Source organism: Diorhabda carinulata, chromosome 7, assembly GCF_026250575.1.
Source record: "Diorhabda carinulata isolate Delta chromosome 7, icDioCari1.1, whole genome shotgun sequence".
Classification (NCBI taxonomy): Eukaryota; Metazoa; Arthropoda; class Insecta; order Coleoptera; family Chrysomelidae; genus Diorhabda; species Diorhabda carinulata.
Window position 1 is genome coordinate 5,212,816 of NC_079466.1, and position 16,583 is coordinate 5,229,398.

The following is a 16,583-nucleotide window of genomic DNA, read 5'->3' on the forward strand; positions in this document are numbered from 1 at the left end:
AAATTAAAAAAAATGTCCACCGAAATTGTGAAAATCGATAAATTCGAGTATGGAGCCATCATCAAGTACCTGTATTTAAAAGGGTTAAGAGGTAAGCAGATTTACGAAGATATGCTCAATACCCTTGGTGATCAATGTCCTTCGTATGCGACTGGGAAAAATTTGACTGCAAGCTTCAAAAGAGGTAAATTTTCCATTGAAGATGATGACCGATCGAGAGGCCAGTTTCTGTGTCGGTCCCCGAAAATATCGATGCATTTCCTGACATTATTTTATCAGACCGTCGAGTTGGGCTAAAACGGATTACTGAAGCACTGAATATTTCATACGAACTCATTCATCATATAGTTCACGTCAATTTGGACATGAGAAAAATTGCTGCAAAATGGATCCACAAATGTTTGGATGTTGACCAGAGGCGTGCAAGGGTAGAAGCATCGCGGTCGATCTGTGCTCGATTTGAAAACTTTTAAACCGAATTTTTACTATGAATGAGACTTGGGTAGATTACTACGATCCAGATACAAAGCAACAATCGATAGAATGGCGACACTCTGGTTCTCCAAGACCTAAGAAGTTTCGTGTCCAAAAATCTGCTGGAAAAGTTCTTCCTTCAGTTGTTTGGGATTGCCATGAAGTAATCATGATCGATTTTAAGTACAAGGGTAGAACAATAACTGGAGATTACTATTCGACATTACTGACCACTCTACGGGAAAAAATTAAAGAGAAAAAACGCGGAAAGCTATCCAAAGGTGTTTTGTTCTTACAGGACAACGCCCTTGTACAAAAATCCTATGTTGCCCTGCAAAAAATTTAGGGTTTGAGTTACTAGAACACCCCTCTTCATTCACCAGATTTGGCTCCGTCCGACTTCCATCTTTTTCGTCAACTGAAAGAAAGTTTAAAAGGTCGTAAATTTTCTTCCAACGAGGAGCTAATAAAAGCTGTGGAAGTCTGGTTTGCAGAGCAAAAAGAAACATTTTTTTTTAAAGGTCTAGAGACGTTGCAGGTTCGCTGAAATAAATTTATCCAATTAAGAGGAGAATATGTTGTGTAATAAAATATTTTGACATTGAAATTTTGGTTCTATAGTAGGCTAAGAATTTTTCAATAAAACCTCGTATATCGTGTGATATGTACCTAATGTATTTATACACATTAGTTTCTTATAATAATTTTGTAAATTCATATAGATTAATTGTGATTAATTGTAGGTACCCTCACGTATATCCGCCAATGGTTTCGTTTACCATAGCGAAGAGAGATCAACTTTCAAGTTTATGATAATTAGTTCAGTTTGTATGTAAATAAGTTCAATAAAGTATTCATTTAATATGTTTGTGAGTCGTTTTCTGCCATCTTGGTGGGATTTTGTATGGGCAGTTTTTGCAATTTAATCGAAACATATGTTAAGGAATGCAGGTGTTTCGATTGTATTTGTCGAACAGTAAGGTATATACCAGTTTATAATAAAAATCTAAGGCTCAATTATTTCCACCATTCGTAGAATGGGATTGGATATCAGAACCATTTTATTCAAATACATTGTTAACACAAACAAAACAATATAAACGTAGAAGATGCATTGAAAAAAGTATAAAAGTAAGTTTAGTTCAATAAAAATATAGTTAATAACTCAATATCTACAACAAATAATTCAGCAGCTGTTAAATGAGTCATCCAAATTCTATCAATGTAAATCATCAAATTTCTAAATATAATTACGAAACAGAAAATTGTTGATATTTCAAATGAACGGATTAATACATTTTTTTATTGTAAAGCTGCGCAATTCGGCTTCGTTTTTGAAAGCATCTCGCGATGTGCTAATAAAATATACAGTAAATGAAACAAGTGACCGATATTATAATACAAGGAACCAGCCTTCGCTGAATTTTCTTCATCTTAATCACGTTCCAGTTCTTATAGCTTATGATGAGCACCATCTACAGAGACAGCTATTGAAATTAGAGCTAGTAGCACAGGAATTTATCGGAATATACTTTTAGAAAAATGAAATCAATTAATATATGTGGGTGATTCCGTTCTAACTGTGATTTTTTGTATTCAAAATTTCAAGATTTTAAAATTTAACTTTTCTAACTTTTTTATGCATATTATTCATCTATTTTACTGTAAAAATAAAACTCTAAGAGGAATTTACTACAACTTCAAAGTATCACGAGCAAGACACAAATGTCGGATTTTGAGTTCCACGGTACTGACTCATTTATCCACGGTACTGACATGGTAACTTAAGATATTAAACAACAAGTGCATCAATTTTCCTCAGTTTGATCATAAACATTAGAATTTATAAGGTAATTAGTTTAAATCATTTGTTACGACAAAAAAAATTAATAATTTATCGGTAAATTCTAGGAATGGACATGACACGGTACTGACATTCAAGTGATGTAGTATAAGTTTTCTTTAAGTGGCAAGTTATATTGTATAAAAATAATGTTTAAATATCTTAAGAATTATTCAATTAACACAAAATTTTTATTAATTGATTATTAATTAATGACTAGTACAAAAAAACAATACAGGACATTGAATATCACAGTTATAATGGAATCACCCATGTAAGAAACTGAAGCGTTGCAAAATATACGTACAGGCAGTGAATCAGGTTATGAGCTCCAAGTACATCGGCTTCAATTTTACTAGTAGTATAATGTGAGCAGGCAGGTAACCAAACTATCATGCAAAGTAAGGATCTTATGGTGAAAAAACAACAGCAGGAGCAGTACTTTCAAAAGCTTGTTTGATATTTCTAGTGAAAATAATGCCGTATTTCATGGAATCATCCAGCTGATGATCTGATATATCATATTGTAAAAAACAGGAGTAAGAAGAGAGATCTTCCTGCAGATCTGGATTTTATTTCTATAATTGTTACTGAAGATAGTTAGGACTATGGCCATCGCCTTAAGACAAAAGCAAGTGACTTATTTCGCCCTTAAATAGGTCCGACAATCAAGAAATCATAGTCATGATGTTATCAGTTCGTTTCAAGGAAGCAGCTGTGAACTCGGACTTTTCTTTCTTCTATTTTCTTTTACACCACAACAATGCCACATGTAACATTGAAAGGCTTCTATATTCTTGTTTCTCACAAAATTAAATACCAAGGTGTTTCTGGATCTTTCTGATAATCATAAATGTGTCAAAAGAAAAAAAATTTTAAGCCGCTCCTGCCATTGAAAAGATCATGACATAGAACTTTGAGGCCATTGTGAAAGAAGCCTCCCAAACTCGATCTTATCAGTTCTAACAATGAATTCAATAGAACTACACAGTTAACTTTCGAGAAATTTTAGAGTTTTCTTTTCTATTTGTCAAAGTTATTGGAGAAGACTATAGAAAATCTGCCGTGGACATCTGTAAATATCAATAACTTCTGGAAAATTTTCAAGCTCTCTAATAAATAAAAACAATGTATGCCAATCAAATTATTTAACTCATAAATTAAACTAGACATGATAACAAAATATAGAACTAACATTGAACGCAACAAAAAGAACAGAAAACGACACCCCACCTTTAAGAGGTTTATCTGATTTCTACTGAGATAAGCATGGTCTTGATTATGGTCAATGCAGAAAGCAAGAAGTGCATGGTTCTATTCTAAAAAAGGGAGATAGCCAGTTGTTACCACGATACCCTATTCGAAAAAAAACGGACCTGGTGACAAGTGTGTATATAAATTTAATAATTTTATAATGTTGACAAGTGTAAAGCATTTTACCCTTTCCATTCTTGATAAATTTTTGATCGGGTTAGCATACATATGTTGTCACTGTATGCAAGAAATTAAAAAATCTGACCCAATTTTCATTGAAATGCATACAGACAGTATAATAAAAGTATATAACAGCCAAAAACCATAAAACCAAACTCTTTTCGTACCTGCTGCGAATTCCTATTTACACTTTACACAATTTTTTGTGTATGAGTCCCTTTACTGGTATTGTCTGACAAAGCGTTTATTTTTTGCTCCCTGGTTATGGAGCTCGACAGTGCATAGGCAAATACAGCATTTAAATGCATAGAAAATTTTACTATTCCCTAGAAACATTTCACATTTTACATGCAAAAAAATAGAAAGTTTCATGTTTCATGAAGTTTTATGCAAAACGGGGTTAGTTTCTATTTTAAGTTTGTAGAAGTCGGTTTATTAGTTTAGAGATGGCTGATAGAAGGAGTCGTGCGACCTAATTTTCAAAAGGTAAGGTACTGTTATTCAAATTGATACGTTATACGATAGATCATTGAAAATTTTTTTAATGTCAAATTTAACATTTTTAATCTTCCAAATCACACAAATTAGTGCGCAAAATACGACCTATTTCTATTCAAGTTTCAGTTCCTAAATATTATTGAGAGACATAAGTGATTGGTACATAAATCCGTATCTTCAGCAGTGAGAAAATAATGGATCAACAATTTCCCCTTTTGTGAAAAGTTCGCAAGTAGGAAAATTTTTGTTTCTTCTCAGGAAGTTCAATCCTCCTGCTCTTTCCTGCTCTTTATTTCCATATTTAAACACATATTTTTAACTAGTTCCATAGCTTCTGAAGTTGAGTTTTGGTGGTAAGCAGATTGAAAATAATAATTCTTTGAACTATGTTGATTTTCTTGGAAACTGTAGATTAATGGAACAAGTACTGTTCACATTCATATTGGTTAACAGTGTATAATAAAAATTGTACTACATTAGAATAACTTTCGAAGAGAAAATCTATAAGTTAATTGATTAAAGAACAAAAACACATCATTTAACTGTATTTAAGAGAAAACAAAAAACCTTTCGATAAATTAATGAGAAATAAACTTCCTCACGACTAACTAGATAAACAAAGTACATTGGTAGAGACAAAAACTTGCCTGTCTAATTAACGCAGCAAATTCCTCCAATAGATATATACGTTATCAGCTTAACAAAAAAGCCCATCGGTTGATCAATAAGAATTTAAAATGTTTATAAAGATAAAATAATTCTTGAGATAAAAATTCAAAGCGTGTAATAAAAACGTCTTCAAATTCCCTCCGTTTATAAGAGACAACTTAAGTATAACATAATATGTATATTTTAGTGGAATGCTTTTCGAGCATTATCTCTCGATGGTGTTGTTGCCCCTCAATATAATATGCTGAAAAACATGAAAGCGGTCGTGGTTGTGCATGGGAATGCAAAATATATTTTTATTCGTGCAAATCGGATGCGTTTTAAATATAGACGAAGTAAGACGAATTTTAAAATTGTTTAAAAACGGTTTGTCGCCACTGTAAAAGAGAGTTTAATCTATTTTGGTGTATAATTCAAATACCTGAAATTTTAGATTGGCATAGGCGCAATTGAAGGGGCTTACAAGGATGGAAATAACATTTATTTCAAATTTATTTAATCGAAAAGATTCATTAATTTCTATCACACATACACATAAAGCATATACCTACTTGCAGTTACGCTTCCAACTTTGAAAGATGGAACGCATATTCAAATTGATAAAATATCCAGTTTAATGTACTTTAGGAATAAGAAACTTAATCGGTTTTTACTGGAAAAATTGTTGAACAAATGTATTATTTACAAGAGTAGATTGTGCAACTAGTCTAGATATAATTCGTCCGACAAGGAGGACGTTGAGGCTACAACCCAATTGACCGAAAAAGAAATCGACAATCCACATGAATAGTATATTTATATACCTACGAAGTACTTGAAAAAATATTTTATTTAACTATAACTTCAATAAATTATTGAAATGTATTTCTTTTTATATAAAATTTCATTAATACGGTTTTGTATTTTTAGAAAACTGCCCACTTGTTAAAAGTACTACTGGTATTGATGGCACAAATATTTTGTTTCTTGTCCACTAACTCTATAAATACGTTGAGAGGGCAACTTAATTTAGGTAGCTTCAAATTCTTATTATTGAATACGTTGTTCAAAGAACTGAGGACTGATTTTTACTTGTCACATAGGCATTAACCACATTTACTTATATCATTTAAATTCCAAATCTCAGGCTAAGCAATGAAATTTTTATAATAATATTTTGGGATGATGATGTGTTATATTGCGGCAATTGCTTCTTCGACATTACTTTGGAATTGTATAAAAAATGGTTGACGAATACTGAATACCAATGCTGATTGGTAGATTTCACACACAATCTAGAATGAATGAAATCATATTCGTTCAGTGAATTGATGTGAGATACATATCCATTCTATAAATTGTAATGTAATGTCCATCTGTGTAGAAAAACATTTTTTCTTGTGAATCTTGATATGGTTGCAAGCAAAACTTGTGGACGCTTAGCAGAGTACAAGCTTGCAATTTAAGTAAACATCTTCGACTGTTATGTAATGATGAAACAAAGAGAGATAGAGACCGATATTCACGAAAAACAAGATCACGCCTTACAAGAACATTGATAACTTACTGGCGTGTTTTTCTTTTCTGTGTAAATAGAATCCATAATCAAAGAATCATGGGAAGAAGTGTGAGCTTCAGAGACTTACACTTGATTGTAATAAACATCGGTTCCTACCTGTACTTAGTAGGTAGTAGTCGATAATCTCAAACTAGTACATGTAAGTACTTACGGGCATGTGTCATTTTGACGCGATGGTTATTTTTAACTTAAGGAGGTTTTAATACCATAAGACACTTGGTTTCAAGCGATTAAAATCCGTTCAGCACAAAGGTCTGACATTATTTTTAAGTAATTGTTAGTCGAATTTTTCGAAGAAATATTAGACTATTACTGAAAAATGAAATTTCACATGTAGGTTCAATTAGTTGCGAGATGATTTCCTGTCTAAGGTCGAAACTTTCCATCTCCACCCCTCTCCATTTTATGGTCATTTTTGTTATATTTTCTTATTTTTTGGCCAGAGAAAGTTTAACTGGAGGGTTCGAACTTCGCATGCAAGTAGGGGTGATGTTGAAGAATTGTCTTTCTCAAGTTCAAAGTTTTCTTCTTCAGTTCTTCTAGCACAAAACGCCCGAAATTATTTTGATAGTTGTAATTGTTGAACTGGACCGCCTCCTAATGAATAATACGAGTATGATCGTTGAGAGGGTGATTTTTTTTACTTCCCATTTTCAAAATAAGATTGAGAATTGATATCATTTCCAAGAAATTCATATTATGGAAAGACTTGTTTGTGTATTAGCTAAATTCTTCATTCGACGAAAAATTCGACTTTCGTGATGGACTGCTGCTCACGGCTTTTTATAATATTTATCAGAAGCAAAAACAAAATAAAATATCAAATAGCTTTTTATTTAAAACTATTAATTTAATTTACCTGAAAGTTAAATCAATGCTGAATAGTGTCAAATGTAAAAGGCTTGATAATATATATTTATTCTTACAAAAAACATTTATATATTCAAATGGTTTAATCTTGAAAAGGATTTGAGCTACCTCAAAATTCTAAGCAAAACAAACAACGGAGCAAAGTGAAAAAAGAATATGAAATCTCAAATTAATAACGTGGAAAATACAAATTTGTTGCTTTTTCAACTATATTGTAATTCATTTCCAGTCTAAAAATATAGTTGATCACATCTTTTGACTTGAAACAAATGAAAATATGTAGTTCACCAAAACTGTAATTTTTAACAGTTTTAGTTATCAGAGATATTTAATAATTACAGTTAACCGACGATATTTGTAAGATAATACATTTTTTAAATGATATTGTAATTCAATCATTCATCGACAATACAAGCTTTCTGATTATACATATTGTCAACAACGTCAAACTTTAAGATGGAAATGACAAATAACAACGTAGTTTTTTAAACAAGTGAAATTTAAATATACTTTTCATAATTGTATACAGTTTTTTGTAGTAATAGCCAATTGACAAAATACCGTCTACTTATACACTTATTCGTATTAATTAAATTAGTAGTATATGTCTGTGTTTATATTTCAATCTTTTATTGCAACAAGAATATGGATACTACATATTTAGTTTTACATAAATTTGAATTTATAGATGATACAATTTTTAATTGGAGCTATTATGATGGGGTTCACAAGCATTATTTGTTCCCTCTGTCGTACTACTACAACCACTCAAAATTTTAGTGGAAAAGTTGGGTTCTCTGATATGTTTTAGTCGATTTAACGTCTAAGTTAAGTATTATCCCATACAAATCATTAGAAAAACATGAATTTACTTCGATCGGGGGTAAAAATAGCAATAGTGTGTTAAATTCCTCAATCTAATTCTAGATACAACAGAAAGACGGAATACTTTCATTTTTAAAGTACTTACGACTCAATTTTAGAGAAGACTATAAATAAAATATACATCATTTTGAAAATAGCGCAACTCACGTGGCATTATAAAATACTTATCGCTTAAACATCCTAACAATATAAAACAATGAAGATGAGATAGAAGGTTGGGTATTTAGTTGTCGTTGTCTGGGATGTTTTTCCATATTCTATCAAGAATTTAGACTTTTCCATCAGTTCCATGCTTATTCATATCAAAATACTTGTTTATTGCTATGAAATTGTTATGCAGTTGCTTTATTTCCGATTTACTGCAATAATTGGACCACACCATCATTAAATATTATAGCTTAACATTAAATACGGAATTGAAAATTAAAAATTCAGGGATGCGTTGAGTCGTGACTATATTTTGCAAAATAAATCAATTATTTGACGGCAATATAATTTCAAAGCCAATTATCAATAGAGTTAATGGAATTAAGACCACATAACGTGAGCTGCCAAGAAATATCAATAAGACGTATTTTATTAGTTCTCCAATAATATATGAAATATATTCTGCGCTTCGTAACAAGTTTTGATATAATTTTCAGCTCTAGTATTTATATTCGATTTATTTTTGTACAATTTTTAAATTAGACTAATCATTTTGAATCCTGCAATTTTAAAATATACAATCTTAGTTAATTCATGGAAAAACTTGTTAGGTATACATATTATTAAACATCAATGTGAAATAAGGAAAAAATATTCTACATTAAAACGAAGAACTGTACATTCAATATTCATATGTTTCATAGGAATATTGAGAGTACACAATTGTTAATTGTACATTGATATGCTAATAATTGTTAGAAACAATTAAGTAATTAAGTAGCTTCTTTTTTATTCGCAATCTGTAGAATTTACAATGGTTCAAAGCAATATATAAGTTATTTCATTTCCTTTTACTGAAAAAATATATTAAGGGATAACTACACAACGTATGAATATGAAACTAAAATCTGTCAGGCAAATCACACGGAAGATACCTTCTAAGCCTTTGTCTGGTGTGAGGTCTTATGAGAGGTTGAGCCAATGCGTCGGGACGGGTTTCAATGCGGTGAGAATATTTCTGGGAGTAGTGAAATATTTCTTCTACAAATAACTTAATTTGAAGATCACAATAATTCTAAGTACTTTAGAATTTAGTTGTTTTGTTGTTTTGCATAAGTCATAATCTGTTGCTTCTGTTGCGGTTGAGTTCCAGAGGTAGTTATGTATTTCATCATTTTTATTATCGAGTAGGGTTTTAAGTTCTAAAGTTGTTTGATCCATCTCCGTCAGTAGGAGCGTGAGCTCTTTGCCAAATGTTCACTAATTTCTGTTTGTCCAAAAGTTGCTGTCTGCATCGATTTTATATGATATTTAACCATATTATAAATGTTTTCTTCAGTTTTTAAACGAATTTGGAAAACCAGAAAGCTGTCCAAATGAACACGAACGTCATTCCAATTTGTTGACTAATGTGGGTGGTATTTCTTTTACTATTATTTGAGTTGCTGACTGTAGTGTGATCAGAAGATAGTTCAGAACTATATTGTGCATCTACACATTCTTCTGGAATACCTTGTAGACTCGGAAGTCTTTTGGATCAGAAATTTCATTCCTTTCAGTTGGCTAATAGGTCAATAAGTTATTATTGTGCAACAAAAAGTATAAATAATGTAAATAAGAAATGATCATTATGGAATGGATATGTGGTGAATTTTTAGAAAAATCTTATTATTATGATAAATAATTGCTTATTCGACAGAAATTGATTGTTTAGATCTATTTGTTAAGTGTAAGCCTTACAAATATTTCTGCTTCATGTTGTATTGCAAAGTTAGCAGTGTTGTGTTTTTACAAAATAGAAATTTTCTATTTTCTATCCAAGATTTCAATTTTGAAATTTATGAGGTCGTATGAATTCAATAACTCTAGGTATTTATTTCCCTATTATCTAACTATATAATTGAGTTTGCTGAATAAAATCAATTCTAATTGTCTTTAACTCCTTCAAATATTTATCTTGCTTTCTAAGGTCATCGGTAAACAAGAAGGGTGTTGGGTTACCTGTGAATTCTGCAGGGAATTTCTTCATTCTAATTTTGATTTATTTGGTATAAAATGGTTTCGTTAGATACATTTTTTGGTAAATGTAAGTACTTTTTGATAACCCGTCCTTCCCGTTCCGCAAAGTTGTGATATATCAACATAAGTTTTCTGTTGACTTATCACCTCATTTGTATCTTTGAATTTTGGTAGTATCATTGATAAAATAATGTTCATTTTTGTTCTAAACACAATCGAAACTTTTCAGTTGTTGATTGTGGTGCTCTTACAAATTTTTAACGAACTCGTTGAGTTTATACCATAACTATTGCTATAGCTATAGCTAAGAAAATTTGGCGTTAAATGGTGGGCTGCCATCAGATTTAGAAAACCAATTGTAGCAAATATTTTTAGTGAGTATTGGTAGGAAAGACATGGAAAATATTGAACGAAGTACTATGATTATTGATAGATGAATTTATCAAGAGCACTTCAGAATGAATGGAGCCTTTTTATTTCTATATACTCCTAAAATCATTTTGTCGTTGCTAAAAAAGATTCTTACCTAGTACAAAATTTAAAACAAAAAAAAATCTCAAAATCGTAATTATTTCTAAGAATTCTGTATTGTTATTGGCACATTGAAGTCGATGCATTTTATAAAACCAAAGCAGCGTTCTTAATATCTTACTTGGCAAGAATCTCGTCGTCTCGCCAGCCAAAGAAGATTCGTGGGCTTTTTTGACACAAATAGCAGAATTTTAGTAGATGCTAATGCTAATTTACAACGATTGCATTAAGTTCGTCGAGACACAAAAATCAGAGACGTATTTATTGTAAATTTATCTAGAAAATATGTCAAATTTGCTCTAAAAAGGCTACAGATTTTCAGCTTTTGGTGGAAGTAAAACCCAGTAAAACTGGGGTAACAATAATTTATTCTAAATTAACGAAATGAGATTAGAGCTTAGTTAATTCAAAAATGTTAGTAGGACATATATCATATATTATAGACTACAATACATATCTACGGTTCCAAGTATGACATGTTCTCTAGGAATCAGAATGTTGGCTTGTCGGCTATAACTGGGTCAATATCAAGCAGATTCATATGGTATAACATATTTACATCGGTAAAAAAGTATGTAGTGAATACTAAATTGTTCCTTTAGTTTATTGATTTATCAGAATAAAATTAAAATCACCTTCACAAAGACCTTTCTAAAGTTCAGTAACTTTTTTATGGTATAAAGAAGTAGTGACAAGAGCCTACAGGCCCATGAGCTTATGAAACTGATGAGTGAATATTCAAACCAGCAGTAACTTATATTTCATATTTATATAAGATGTTATTCGATGAAGGATATTGAAGTTCGTCGCTCTAGTTTTCTTAAAATGGCATTGAATCTGTATGACTTTTCAGATTGGTCAATTTATTCGTATATTTTTAGTTGTTTAAAGATGAGGCTTTAGAAGGTGTGGAAATATATTCACGAATGATTGCTTGAAAGTGGAAATACAATTCTTTAAGACAATTCACGAGATTCACGTTCAAAAGATACATCAATGCCAGAGAACAGAGCAAAAAAAAAGATTATCGATTAATTCGAGAACTTTATTAGGCTGTGTAATTAATATTTCAGCTGATATCTTGAATTGCAGAAAGATCTGTGCAGAATGGTCCGGCATATACGTCGTTTCATAATTTAAGTCTACCACCACGATCCTGAAATCAAGACAAGTATCGAAAAGATGTTAAATTGGTACTCCGGTTTCATAACTAGTTATGGTCCAGAAATCAAACACGAAGGTATTTGCATCGTTTTCTTTGTAAAGCAATGAACCCAAAGTATTATTGTGATAAAAAGGATCAACAGGGTACAAGTCTATTTTTCACACTAAAAATTATTTTCTATAATGGTAACGACGTACCCTCTCACACAGCTCAAGGAAGTCGAAAATTAATGAACAAAAATAAGAACTAATGCAATATTTATCATACTTGACAAATTTTAACTTTTTCCGAGCTCTAGTTTTTCTCACAATTTCAGGAAAAGTGTATTTACTTATTGAACAACCAGGTATTCCATTAGAGGGGGTTTGAACCCATTTCAGCCGACAATCATTAATTATGTAATCATCGTACATATTCCTCTGGGAGAATTCAAAATGATAAATATTTGATGAAGTTGTTTTAATATTAAACTTAACGGGGAAGTTATGAATATCATAAATATTATTAAATGAAATATGATCTTACTCTTACAGCCCGATCAAAGATTTTCAAAATAAAATGCAGATTAGCAAATAGTTTTGTGTTGTAAATTCTCGCTATTTTTTCCATATTTATGAAGTATAATTAACGACGCGTGTAGGCAGATACTTTGGTTGGAAATATTTCAAGTATATAATGTCTAAATTTGTGACTACCCACATACTATTGCAGGTAGTGGGAGCAAAATCATCGATGTTCTCTCTTACAATACGCATCACTTTAAGTAAAAATAAATATTTGATAAGAATTCAATTGAATCACCATTTCAAAAAATAATCATACACTTCCAAACGCAATAACTTTGTATGTATGTTTTGAATCAACATAATCAGAAATAGAAAAACCGTTTTTATCCCCTCTAAAATAATGTTGGAACAACTTTATACCATCTAATCTAATTAAAACGGGTTGTTTGTTCACATGTTGACTCTTCCAAAGTTTCTGTACATTTGAGGCATAACTCACCACTAGAAATATATCTTAGAGCGTTTGTTATCTAACACTTACTGAAGAATTTTCAAAATCTTTGTATCCCGTAATCTCATTAATTGAAGAAAGACTTAAAGAACTGAATATCTTTGAAACATATCATGATAATCATATGTGTTGTATTCATTAAATTTTTCAAAGGTCTTGCTTCTTTTCTTTTAGACAACGCGCCCTAGAGCCTGGTTTAACGTGTGAGCAATTAAACTTAACAAGAAGCTCGTGCAAACCTTTCCAGCTATTTTTAACAAACCATATCAATGAAACGCACGTCTGACAGTATAATTGTTGGTGTAGTTTTTTAAGTAGTATGTTCAGTATAAATATTAACATAAATTCAAGTTTAGCTGAGTCTTGGCATGATGGATAGAGTCGTCAGCCTTCACATGTTTATTTTATATTTATACCTGTTAAATATATCCAACAATGTTGTGTGTTGTTGGAAGAGGCAGAATTTGGTTTGGAGAGAGTCTTCTCCAGTAAAATAATCAATCATTGACTGCCTATGAGTTAATCCTTTTTGTACCCACCATATTCTCAAGATCTAGCTCAGACTTGAATCAAGAATGAAAAATGTTCTCTAAGGATGCTGGACATTCTAAAGAAACAAAATTCTTGTTATAATATTGAACAAAAACGATCCTGTTAAGTTGTCGAAACATATTATTCAAAATTAACGATACGGTTCTGTGGAGTAAAACGTCAAGAATTGCCGCCAAGTTTTATTATAAGAAATGGGGGAATATAAAGACTTTAATTAAAAGTTAAATAAAATGTCTGTTGTATGCTGCTTTTGATATGTGGGAATTTTGTTATACTTTATAATATTTCTGAGAAATGTGTTCCATAAATGTTAGTTTGTCTACAAAAATATTTTCGATTTGCAGACGAGATAAGGAGCTGAACCCAATTAAGAGTTATTTTAGAAGGTAGAATTTGTTGGAATATACGACATTTGCATTTATCAATATATTTTTTCTGAAATGTGAATGAATAAAGTATGCAGAACTTAATTATAAATAGATGCTGCTACCACCTCAACTCAGTATACATCTATAAAAGCTAGACACCTGGGAGACAAAGTAGATAAATCTGAAATCATCAGAGAAGCAATAATTGTCTTTATAGCAACCTAGTAGGAGAATTACGAGGGTGTATTGATATCTAGTTAGCCTAGAATCAACGCGTTCGATCAGTGCTCGATTTGAAAACGATGTAGACTTCTTAAACCGAATTGTTACTATGAATGAGACTTGGGTATATTTCTACGATCCAGAAACAAAGCAACAATCGATAGAATGGCGACACTCTGGTTCTCCAAGACCTAAGAAGTTTCGTGTCCAAAAATCTGCTGGAAAAGTTCTTCCTTCAGTTGTTTGGGATTGCCATGGAGTAATCATGATTGATTTTTTGTATAAGGGTAGAACAATAACTGGAGATTACTATTCGACATTACTGACCACTCTACGGGATAAAATTAGACAGAAAAAACGCGGAAAGCTATCCAAAGATGTTTTGTTTTTACAGAACTACTCCCTGTACACAAATCTTATGTTGCCATGCAAAAAATTTAGGGTTTGAATTACTAGAACACCCCCCTTATTCACCAGATTTGGCTCCGTTCGACTATAATCTCTTTTCTCAACTGAAAAAAAGTTTAAAATGTCGTAAATTTTCTTCCAACGAGGAGGTAATAAAAGCTGTGGAAGTCTGGTTTGCAGAGCAAGAAGAAACATTTCTTTTGAAAGGTCTAGAGACGTTGTAGGTTCGATATAATGAATTAAAAGGAGAATATGTTGAGTAATAAAATATTTTGAAATTGAAATTTGCCCTGACCTGAATATTTATTCGAAACTGGCTATAAGACAGACCATATTTGATGATCTCTGGAGACAAATTTCCAAACCCTTAAACTCAATTCTTTGGTCCCTAGCCTTTAAATTTTCTTTACTAATTGCTCCAAAGAATTCGCCGACTTATTTTTCTATTGAGAATATAATTTTTTCAAATTTAGGGGTTAACACTGGATACAGAATTTTTTAGGTTATGAAGGCCATTTTAAGCCGAACTCGAAATAATGATTTTCCGGGTATCTTTTTTCTCTTGTCAACATATTCAAACAAAATAAATGTTTTATTATATAAAATTATTTATCAATGACTATATGCTATAACTAATCTAATCTAATACTTAGAATGTTCATCACCATATTCACGTAATATAAATGTTGCTGCAGCGAGGCAGTACCTATTTTAAAAGCTTTTTATACACAAAATACACAAAAGTCCTAATTTATTTTTCGACGTTCTAATACCTTTTGAACTATTTTATTTTCAGGTAACGTTCCACCAGCACGGATTTATTATTATATTTATAAATAATAGAATTTTTGAGTCAATTCTGAAAATGGCAATTCGACAGCGACATTGGAAAAAAAATAATAAGAGTTCTGCCAATTCTGCCTTCATAAAAATTATGAATGATGAAAAACATTCTATATCCAGTTCTGAATCCCCTAAAATCTAAAAAATAAGGCTGATTTCTTAATAAAAACGGCACCTCTATGAATTTCTCAGATTTTTTGGTACAAACCGTGAAACGTTTTTCTTAAATATAGTTTGGTTCCAATTAGGTCAAGGCCATTTTAACATACTACCTTTTTGCTTAGTCTATCCAGAAAACAATTTAAGCAAGTCTATCAAACGACCATGGTTGCTAACTGATTGTCCAACTATACTTTTGTTCGTTTTCGTTTTTCACATTTATTAACAGTTCTTGTGAACCTGGGGATATTTAAAAGAAAAAAACTAGTGTCAAAAGGTAAAACCGATTAAAATGTAAGATAAAGCGTTAATCTAAACAAATAGGAGGACCATATCATTTACCATCAAGTGAACAAAAAATGATTTGATCAATTAAAAGTAAATAAGAAACCAGGCTCAAAATTTTATGTAGAATAAACTTATGTTGAAATAATAGTTTGTAAGCAAATCGATTTCATAAACAATTGGACAAAAATCTATCCCTAAGAAAAAAACCCAATTTGTGTTAACGAACTAAAATAAAAAGAGCTGTGTGAAAAAAAATAGTTTCTTTCAAGCAGATTTTTAAGCTAGTCTGAGAATACTGTTAGACAGATTAATATGTTTCAATTCACGCACTGAGGATATAAAACAGACTCTTATCATTATCAGTGGTGTAGAGGCTACGGTTTTTAGAGGAAGAGATCATCATTTTGAATAGATTTGAAGAGCAGAAACCCATTGAATAACATGCTTATGTTATCGAAAAAGTTGGTTGATAAGACAAAGATTTATTTTTGAATGGAGTATTTTGTAACTTTAGGTATACTAAAAGATGCCAATGACTCAGTACGTATACTTTCATTTTCATTTATACCACTTAATCAGCGAGTATATTTAGTATTAAGACTGGTCATGGAAGTTATTCCGCACATCTCACCA

General features: G+C 31.2%; 1 protein-coding gene across 2 annotated transcripts in view; it reads right to left on the reverse strand.

Annotated features, from left to right (window-relative positions):
* Nucleotides 1-16,583, reverse strand: part of LOC130896364 (homeobox protein abdominal-B) — a 257,532-nt gene that overhangs the window by 77,764 nt on the left and 163,185 nt on the right. The gene's annotated exons all lie outside the window — the stretch shown is intronic.